The sequence below is a fragment of the Adiantum capillus-veneris genome, chromosome 5, assembly GCF_014529385.1.
Source record: "Adiantum capillus-veneris isolate H3 chromosome 5, ASM1452938v2, whole genome shotgun sequence".
NCBI classification, from domain to species: domain Eukaryota; kingdom Viridiplantae; phylum Streptophyta; class Polypodiopsida; order Polypodiales; family Pteridaceae; genus Adiantum; species Adiantum capillus-veneris.
The window spans coordinates 14435071-14446502 of NC_140935.1; the positions used below are offsets into that span (position 1 = coordinate 14435071).

The following is an 11432-nucleotide window of genomic DNA, read 5'->3' on the forward strand; positions in this document are numbered from 1 at the left end:
TCATTTGAGGCCGATTTTGTAAGTGTTTTCGCATTGCTCTTTATGTTCGATAGTTTAGGGTTTATGAGTTTTTTAATTCTAACATAATGAAATCTTTGTATGTTTTGACAGTGGTCGATGACAGGACGTGATCCCACACCGTACGAGCGCGAGTACGCAGGCAGGAAGGGCTTAAATGCCCTAATGAACATTCTCAGTTCTCGCGACGGCATGGTTAGTATTAGGGTTTACTCTTTTTTATTTTTTGTATTGTTTTATAAATGTCGTTATATGTTTATACTTACTGAAAGCTGTCTTATTGTCTTTTTTTGCAGAATCCGACAGATACGCCGCTTGGACGCGATGAGACGTCTGACTAAACGACGTCAGTTTAGCTGTAGCTAGATCGCATTAGTTTAGGGTTTCTCATAGCTTATGTATCATGAGACGGATTTTATACGTCTTTTTGAACCATGTATATTATTATATTTGTCACCGCAGTTCCTTTTCCCAATCAATTCTTTATGCCTATGATGTTGTACAATTGTCATTATTACATTTGCCAATCAATTCATTTTGCCTATGATGTGTACAATTGTCAATTTTGCAAACAATGCGTCTTGTGGGTGACTATTTTGGGTCTATTATCTACCCTTGCACTTTTTCTAAAAAGTGAATCAACTACAATATGGTTGATGGGTTGCAGGGCATTCAATCCCCTGCCACCAAAACAAAATTCTCTCGGGCGTCGCTATAAGCGTCGCTATTTATGGCTCTGTAGCGTCGCTATAGTCTTCTGTGTAAACGTCGCTATAATCGTCTCTATGAGCGTCGCTATATGCGTCGCTATATAGCGACGCTCATAGCGACCCATATAGCGACGTCTATAGCGACGCATATAGCGTCGCTCTCGTAGCGACGGTTTTAGCGACGCCGGGGGTTATAAAAACCCAGTGTATTTCCGTCGCTTACAGCGCCACAAGAGCACACAACCTCTTGTAGTGAAAGTCTGGTAAGAATCTGGAAGGTATCAAGAACAGTCTGCACAAGGGAATTGTCTGAAATGACTTCACCTACAAAAATAAGTTGCTCATTGATATCCTGACACCAACAAGGAAAGTGTCTATATCATCTTCCTCATGCATAATCTTTGATTCCAGCTCTTTATGCAGAAAAGCAATTTTAGCCTCATTGTGGTTTGCATAAAGACCTGCTAGAATATCTGCCTATTTTTCAAATTTCACTGAACAAATGTGAAGAGTAATGGTGTGCTTCATAGAAAACAGAATCAATGCATGAGCCTATGCAACCTTTACATCCCAATGAGCTTGTTCTGTCATAGGCAAAACAACTCTAGTAGTAGCAATCCTTGCAGCAAGACCTACAACATCCTCAACATCGCCTACATCCTCAAAACCATGACGTTGGAAAGGGGGAAGTAGGATCAAACCTAGCACACAAGGAAGCTGCCTCTCTATAGCCCAGGGTAAATTCTGCACCCTAGCCACACAGAAACTCACACAAATGCACACTATCTGCCAACCTTCACACCACAGACTCACCTACGAGAAATCATGGCTACACACACTCGACCATAACCGCAAACACTTATCAACAAACCACCATCCCACACTTGTACACACCGATGCATACACTCATCCCACACTTGTACACACTGATGCATACACTCATCTCAAATTTTGTAAACACACTCACACAGGGAGGCGACACAAACCTCGACCACATACAATTTGCCAGGACAATCTCTCTCCCGTTCTCTTTGGGCACACACACACACCCAAAGCCAACGCTACCACGGACGAGATGCACAAGATGAGAAGATTGGTGCCAAATACAACACAAAAAGTTAACAAACCAGACCATAAATCCACTTATGCATAGCAAAAAACAAGAACTCCGGTACAATGATGGCTAATGTCAACTATGTGCATTGATGCAATCCGTGGCGGCCCTTGGCAACCTGTGGCGAGCCCCACCACACTGTATGGAACCCCTGATCGGACGAGCCCAATCCCTCGCTGTTTTTTCTGTATCCACATATCCGCCTTGGCGGCTTCCATCTTTTCCCTTGTCAGCTCTGGCAGACCACGGCCCTCTCTGGCCCACCATGCTTATCCTAGCTGCTGGCGACTTTTCCCTCTGGCTACAGCTCACCCTTCTCACCATGGCCTTGTTCTCCAACTACTGGTCCTTTTGTAACCTGTGGCCTTCATCACCATCAACCTACCTTTCCCTTCCATCGGCCTCCTCAGATGGCGCTCCTCTCCTGCTCTCTAATATGGCAGCTTCCTTCATGGCCAAGCCCCTTGGCGGCCTTCCTCTTGCCCCCGGCTCCCTCTTGGCCCTCCCTCTCTGCCTGCTCACCCTTTCGCTGTCCTTGGCCCTGGCATGGTCTACAGCCCCGCCACCTCTTCTTCCCTTCTTCCTTCAACTGTGCTTGCTTTTTTGAAGCTCTCCTGGCTTCACACTATGCTTGTTCAGGCCTTGTTGGTGGCCCCTCATGACAACTCCCCGGCCTCCCTCCAATGTCTAGCGCTTTTTCTTTTGCCAACCTGCACCTGCTCACGGCCCATTTGGCCTCTCCTCCTCCACGTAATTGGCGGCCGCCTTCAACTTGAGGCCTTTCATACTCCTCTGTACAACCCCCCCTTTGGCGGCGCATTCTCTGCATGGCCCTTCACAAACACAGCATCCTCTCCCTGCAACCAGCAACCTCACCCTTTCTGCAGCTCCCTCTGTAGTGTCGCCCTCTTTCTTTTGCTATTGCATATGGCACCCCACCATGTGCTATCCAGCTCCCCTGCATACTGTGTTCCACTTGGACGACCTATCCCTTCAAGCAGCTCCCCGCACGCCGCATGTCTCCACGCGCTTCCGAACCCCTCACCTTCTATTTGCAGCGGCGCCAACCTGCATGCAACACTGTTCGTTTTTTACAAATTAAGCTTTAACAAATTTTGGGTTTTGCCTCCTTTCACACGCCATCTATAGTCAACTTTAGTCGAAAAAAAAAAAAACTTCTGCTCAACTTAGTTTTGCATTGCTCGCTTGCTGACACTATTCACTATGGTGAAGAAAACTTATCCTCCTTCCCCAGTCGATCTCACATCACATGATGCCCATAAAAAAAATCTGCTCTTGTACTGTCCATGGCTGTTGGCCAACAATCGGATATAGCTCTTTGCACAATAGATCTCTAACCAAAAGCACCACCGAGAGTGATATGACTGCTATGTCACCCACTTTGAGAGTTGTCAAATAACAACCTTCAAGCTCACAAAAAATTTGAACTCGCCCAGCTTTAGCACCCGTTTTGCATACACCATGGCACCACCACTTTAGGCTTCAATATACTAAACCCCTCCCAATGTAGACCTTTGACCTGTTATGTGTCACATCTGACAAACATATTATCTTAGCACCACGAATGACCTGTACAATGCCGCATTTGGCATAGACATCTTGGCAATAGAGTGTCTTGCATGTCCTGCAACATCTTGATCAAAATCCCATATCACAAACTTCATAGCACATGTATCTAGTTCCCCTTGTCCCGTTCCCAACCTTGTGATATCAACATTTGATCTTGTCATCGGTGATAGGAAAAAACACTTGTAACTTCTCCTAGCGAGTGCTCCATCCCTCTGCACCTGTCGCTTAGCTGCATCAAACTCCTGCTCAAGGTCCCTTTCATTTTCCTGCATCATGCCTAGGCTTCTTGCACTTCCATAGGCCAACCATCTTCAACTGTACCATCATTGACCAACCCCTCGTTGAGGATTCATGCTCAACCGTAGAATTATTTAGATAATAAAACTGCATAATAAGAAGCTTATAGATAGTAGTTACAGAAGTAGTAAATAGATAGAGAGAGATCCAATGGCTGTAGAATCCACCTGGGTCAAATGGAAAGCCGTAGGCTCTCCCAAGCATAGTGTAAACTCTACCTGGATAAAAAATATGGCATTGATCATAACCATCCGTCTGTAAAACGGATACAAACCACCCCAGCGTTGCACTTGTAAACCTGTAAGCTATACGTGTATGTAGCTCTTGGCAGCATAACCCTTCAAAAAACTGTACACATGAACCTTCTTCACACATAAAACAAGCGTGTATAGCATGCAAACCTTTTACATCATTTGTTTCCCAGCCATTGGCTAGAGAGCTCGCCATAGCAAGATTGTCTTCAAACAAGATAACCTGTAGCAATCAGCATAGAGGCGCTTGCATAGAAACCTTCAACAACATATCTGTCAACATGGCATCCCCCTGCAGTAACTGATCCTCCAAAGCAAACACCGGCATACCTTCACTTATAGTCCCTTCAAACAACATTGGAAAAGGCGGAAAACCTTGCATACCTTTTATTCTCACCATAGCTTTAGCAACCAAAACCTGCGACTCGTCATCTACATCGACAAATGGATTATCGAACCCCTAGTCTGCTTCATCGAAGCACTCTTCTTCAGTCAACATGGCCTTACCATCACAAGGCAAGAGAGAGGGTTGCCAAACCCCCTGGTCCGCACAAAATGTCTCTTCACCTGCAATTTGTTGCTCTTTGACCACCTTATCGACATGCTTATATAACATCATATGTCTCATACCTTGAGAAAGAAGTCTCCGTTTCCAATGTGCTGTCTCTATCCAAGGCACTTCTATAGCTCAAATACACCTCGGCTTTCTCCACAAAACTCACCGGCTTTGGCACTTCAACTATCTTCTCCACTGCTTGATTTTCGGAAGTCACTTGGTCAAGCACATCAGACGGTACTCGGTAGACTCCTCTGTGCAGCTGCCGAGTCCTCATAGGCCCACACGGTATCGTTTCTACTCTGTCATCACGCCTATCCTCTACTACCACATGTGCATCAACAAAGGGTTGGATTACTTGAAGCTCTTCCCTAGAGATTGGCCTTGGCACCAATACAATCGCCAGAACCTGCTTTGCATGTTGCTTCTTTAAAACCTTCTTCGTCCTGCTCTACGTATAGGCTATTGCCTCCTCGTACGTGCACGGTCCATCTATCTCGACTTTATCCTGCACTTTTCCATGCAAGCAGTCCACAAACTTGATCATGTTTAAAAAATCTGCATTCTCTACAGCATTTACCTTAACCAACTTGCTCCATATGGCCTCGAACTCCCACATGAATGCTCCGAAATCACCATTAAGGCTTTGCTTTAGGTTGTCCATCATCTGCTTCACTTCACTCCACTGCATGTTAGCCACATATCGGCTTCGGAATGTCGCTTCCAATGTGATCCAATCCTATTTTTGTTCAGCCTGCAAGCCCTCATACCATACCTTTGCTTTTCCACGAACCAAGAGCGGGAAATCTTGGGCCACTCCCTCTTCTCTTGACAAGCCGCTGTCCACCAAAAAAAGGCCATAGTCTTGCAATCAAATCTCAGCATCTTCAGCACATGTAAAAGTCCAAAAACCAGACCATGCCATTCTTCTTAGATCCTGCTCTTCAAACCGTGACACCGTCTTCGACTTCACCGAGAAGCAATTAGTACCTCCTCAGTGGGGACACCACTCATGGAAAGGGGGAAGTAGGAACAAACCCAGCACACAAGTAAGTTGCCTCTCTATAGCCCAGGATAAATTCCGCACCCCTAACCACACACAAACGCACGCTATCTGCCAACCTTCACACCACAGACTCACCTACGAGCAGGCACGGCTACACACACTTGACCATAACCGCAAACACTTGTCGAAATACCACCATCCCACACTTGTACCCATTGATGCATACACTCATCCGAAATTCTGTAAACACACTCGCAGAGGAAGGCGAGAGACACCTCGACCACACATATAATTTTCCTGCACAATCTCTCTCCCTCTTTGCACACACACACACAGACCCGGAGCCAACGCTATCACGGGTGAGATGCACAAGACGAGATAGACGAGAAGATTGGTGGCAAATCCAACACAAAAAATAACCCAGCCAGACCATAAATCCCCTTATCCATAGCAAAAAACAAGAACTCAGGTACAATGATGGCTAATGTCGACTATGTGCATTGATGCAATCCTTGGTGGCCCTTGGAACCCTGTGGTGAACCCCACCACACTGTATGGAACCCCTAATCGGACGAGCCCAATCCCTCGCCGTTGTTTCTGTATCCACACATCCGCCTTGGCGGCTTCAATCTTTTCCCTTGTCGGCTCCTAGCTGCTGGTGACTTTTCCCTCTAGCTACAACTCGCCCTTCTCACCATGGACTCGTTCTCCAATTGCTGGCTTTTTTGTAACCTGTGGCCTTCATCACGATCAGCCTACCTTTCCCTTCCATGGGCCTCCTTAGATGACGCGCTCTCCTGCTCTCCAATATGGCAGCTTCCTTCATGGCCAAGCCCCTTGGCCGCCTTCCTCTTGCCCCCGGCTCCCTCTTGGCCCTCCCTCTCCGCCTGCTCACCCTTTCACTGTCCTTGGCCCTGGCTTGGTCTACAGCCCCCGCCACCTCTTCTTACCTTCTTCCTTCAACTGTGTTTGCTTTTTTGAAGCTCTCCTGGCTTCACACTATGCTTGTCCAGGCCCTGGTGGCCCCTCATGACAACTCCCCGGCCTCCCTCCAATGCCTAGTGCTTTTTCTTTTGCCAACCTCCCCCTGCTCACGGCCCATTTGGCCTCTCCTCCTCCACCTAATTGGCTACCGCCCCTTAACTGGCGGCGCTCCCTTTCTCACGGCCGAGCTGACTGCCATAGCGTATGGCGGCCCCTTCTACTTGAGGCCTTTCATACTCCTCTGTACAGCCCCCCCTTTGGCGGCGCATTCTCTGCATGGCCCTTCACAAACACAGCATCCTCTCCTTGCAACCAGTAACCTCACCCTCTTTGCAGCTCCCTCTGTAGTGTCGCCCTCCTTTTTTTGCTACTGCATATGGCACCCCGCCATGTGCTATCCAGCTCCCCTGCATGCTGTGTTCCACTTGGCCGACCTGCCCCTTCAAGCAGCTCCCCGCACGTCGCATGTCTCCACGCGCTTTCGAACCCCTCACCCTGTATCTGCAGTGGCGCCATCCTTCATGCAGCACTGTCCGTTTTTTACAAATTAAGCTTAAACAAATTTTGGGTTTTGCCTCCTTTCACACGCCATCTATCGTCGACTAAAAAAACTTCTGCTCAACTTAGTTTTCCATTGCTCGCTTGCTGAAACTATTCACTATGGTGAAGAAAACTTATCCTCATACCTCAGTCGATCAAAAGCACCACACCGAGAGTGATATGACTGCTATGTCATCCACTTTGAGAGTTGCCAAATAACTCCCTTCAAGCTCGCAAAAACTTTGAACTCGCCCACCTTTAGCACCCATTCTGCATACACCATGGCACCACCACTTAGGGCTTCAATATGCTAAACTTCTCCCAATGTAGACCTTTGACCTCTTATGTGTTACATCTGACAAACACATTATCTTAGCACCACAAATGACCTGTACAATGCCGCATTTGGCATACACATCTTGGTAGTAGAGTGTCTTGCATGTCCTGGAGACATCTCGATCAAAATCCCATATCATAAACTTCATAGCATCTGTATCCTTTGTCGTCCCGTTCCCAACCTTGTGATATCAACATTTGATCCTGTCACTGGTGATAGCAAAAAACACTTGTAACTTTTGCTAGCGAGTGCTCCATCCCTATGCACCTGTCTCCTAGCTGCATCAAATACCTTCTCAAGGTCCCTATCATTTGCCTGCAAACTGTCATGCCTGGGCTTCTTGCACTTCCATAGGCCGACCGTCTTCAGTTGTACCAATGTACATCAATGCCCTGCACAATATTCCAAACGCCCTTTGACACAAGAACATATTGCATCATGTAATCCCACATAGGATAATTGTCTCCATCTAATCTGTCCTCAGCAGCAAACATCTTGAACACATCTGTGTTGTTGTCAGCCATGGAAAATGCATGCACCTGATGTGAGAACTTCCCTAAATGAGGAGAAACTAAGTGTGACTAGCACGTGCTATACAGCACAACCTGCAGCAATAGAGTATATAAGACCTTTTATGCAGTATTTGGCACTGACAAAAATTCTGCACACAATGACAAAATTGCTTGCACAGACCTGGCTATAGTGAAAATGGAGTCCAAAATGAGCTCGAATCAAGGAGAGAGATTGAACCCTTGCAAGCGCACACATATACATACGCACGCACACACACACACACACACACACACACACACACACACACACACACACACACACACAAAGATGGAGGCAAAAGACTGTACTTCTTCTTCTTCACAAACTCAAGATAAGAGGTCTACAAAACATAGGAAAAAATACAACATAAAAAGGAAAATTAGTACAACGGTCTAGTATGAACCGCTAGTGAATGAGGTGAGTAGATAAGTGTACCATCACTCCGGTAGGTAATTCATCTCGGTGTAGTATTTCTATAGTATCACTTGCAAAGATATGCATATCCACCAAGGCGTGCCAATGATGATGATTGTATGTGGTAGTCATCCAGGAGTCATACATGTTGAGCTTAACATCTCAACACTACACAACACGATTGTGATTAAACACTTCTTACTATATGTCCTTTTGGTCATCTTTTCTATAAAGAGATATTTCTAACAAAACATGTTAAATTAACTTTATCTAAAGTCATACTTTTGGAAATGGTGGAATGAGTTAAAGAGGGAATCATGATAATTACCTTTGGCTAGAGTTTCACTTGTTCTTACTAAATATCGGCCTTGAAATGAAAAAGAGTTCAATTTGTCTCATATCTAATTTTGTTCAATTCGGGGGGACTACTAGTCTATTAGCCTAGCTATTTGCTAGAGCACTAGTTCATTGGGAAAATCTTGTTGGATAAACAATATGTTTCCACACTCCTAACCTAAGCATGTGGGAACTCTCCCTAGAGTATTCTAGAAGCTCTCTTGAAGGCCTATATAAGTGGGCACCTCAACTTATGCCACAAGTAATTCTCTAGTCCTCATTTCACCCTTTAGCATAAGCCTTCTCATGTACCTTCCATCTTTATTAATTCAAGTTATATTCTGTTTACATATGGTCCAATCAACATGAATGATTCATGTGTGTATCCTCCCTAACCCCAATAGATGGTATCACAGCCTTAAATAACCCTCATGGGCCTTTCATCCATTTTTAGATAGGAGACCTCTTTTTTTCACCATTCACTCTTGGAGTGATCTAGGAAAGAAAATTAAGGAGGGGCTGAATTGATGGCAACGTGGGCATGGTTGGTAGCCAAACGTGGGATTGAATTTTTGGAGGCCACTTACTCTCTCACTACAATCACCTTCTCTCTCTAGGGTGTGGAAGTGAGGGTAACACGTTTTATTAAAAAACCAAAGACCTTCACAAGATTAGGAATGGCCTCTTTTTTCTCCATGAATTATATATCATCCCCAACATCTACATGCTTCTTGCTTCCATAACATCATTCTGTTCTCTTCCGGCCTAGCTTGCTAGTGAACTTCTTCTTTCTGTCTTTCTACCACACACACCAAAGCTTCTTCCCAAATTCCATGTCTGCATAATCATCGCAAATCATCCCTTCATCAGTCCCTAAATAAGCCTTAATCATCTTACATTGAAGCTTCATGCTCTATGTATTGTTATGCTAAGACTAGTTAGCTAGTCTACTACTCCTTGAGCATTTTCTTCACAAAGCTTCCATAGCTAAATATTTATGAGATTTTTCTGTATCAAAATCATCAAATTCATTCTTAGGCTTAACTTAATTATCTTACATTGAAGCTTCATGCTCTATGTATTGTTATGCTAAGACTAGTTAGCTAGTGTACTACTCATTGAGCATTTTCTTCACAAAGCTTCCATAGCTAAAGATTTATGAGATTTTGCTGCATCAAACTCATGCTTAGGCTGAACTTAATGTTCCAAATTCACTCATTTGAAGCCTCAAGCTTTAGCCACTCATTTGCCTACTTCTACTACATGTGTATGCTAAACTAGCTTCCTTTTCATGCAGGTTTTTCTTCTCTACTTCAAATCCGAGAATTCAAAAATTATTTCAGCCCCATATATGTGATTTACATGCCCTATTTAGCCACTCTAAGGCTTACATAAGCTAGCACATTAATTGCCTAATTTTTCTACACATTTCAAGGCAACTACACATCAATTTGGAGGCCATTGTCTACTTCAACAGAGAAGCTAATTCAAATAAAAAGAAAAGGAGTTTTCTTCAGCAATTTCCAGCACTTCTTCAAGGGGAAGAAGCTACATACAACCCTTCTTCAATTTGGAACGAACTTCAACACTTGATAACAAGACCATTTCTTATCACAAACTCTTTTTTCTTCCATTCCATTATACTTGTCTTGCATTACATTGTATAATTCTTAACTTGCATTCATTATGGGCAAATAAGATAACATTTCCATATTCAATGGGATGGGCGTCCATACATGGCAAGTGAAGTCAAGGGATACTTAATAAAAAAGGGACTTTGGAATGTTATAGCCACTCAAAGGTTGTGTCATCCGCAAACAAAACATATTCTGATTTCTCGAGATGTTGTGTTTGTGGAAGATTCTGTTCAGCCCTTGCTGTCATGTACTAGAGACAATATTGTAAGCTCACAGGACATTTATGACACTTTGTTGCCTCTTTTCAGTGGTGGAAATATAAATGTAAGTTCCAATGAGGCAAATGTATAGCCTATGGGGGTTTCTGAAAATGTTTTAGATCAGCCTATTACTGATGGAGATGTACATGATGTACTTGATGAGGAAAGGGCTGAAAATGACCAAGCTAGAGGTATGCCAAAATGGCTGGTGCACACTTTGCGTGACAGTAAATTGGATGCACCTTTGTCTAGTCGTAATCGTTCAGGATCCTGCCATGCATCCTATGCATCTGATTGTTATGCTTTGGATGTGTCTAGCTTACCTGATGTTGAGGAGCCTCTGTATTTTGATGAAGCACAGAATTTAGAAAATTGGATAACTGCCATGCAATCAGAATATGATGCACTTATAGAAAATGACACATGGACTTTATGTGATTTGTCTCCTGACAAAAAGGCCATTGGTACGAACTGGGTTTACAAGTTGAAACGCAAACCGGATGGTGAGATCGATCGCCATAAGGCTTGTCAATGACTTGTTGCAAAAGGTTATGCACAGAAAAAAGGCATAGATTATGAAGAGATTTTTGCTCCCACTTGTCGTATGACTACTACACATTTTCTATGTGCATTGGCAGCTCATTTTGGTTGGGATGTACATCAATCAGACATTGTTACTGCTTTCTTGAATGGTGACATATTTGAGGAAGTTTATGTAATGCAGCCCCGTGCTTTTGTCATAAAAGGACAAGAGGATGAAGTGTGCAGATGTAAGAAGGCTTTGTATGGGTTGAAGCAATCTCCTCGTGCTTGGTATGAGAAAGCTGACA

At 44.3% G+C, this 11432-nt stretch overlaps 1 pseudogene; it reads right to left on the bottom strand.

Annotated features, from left to right (window-relative positions):
* Positions 1–1845: 1845 nt before the first annotated feature.
* On the bottom strand, positions 1846–7042 carry LOC147456906 (uncharacterized; annotated as a pseudogene).
* Positions 7043–11432: the final 4390 nt, after the last annotated feature.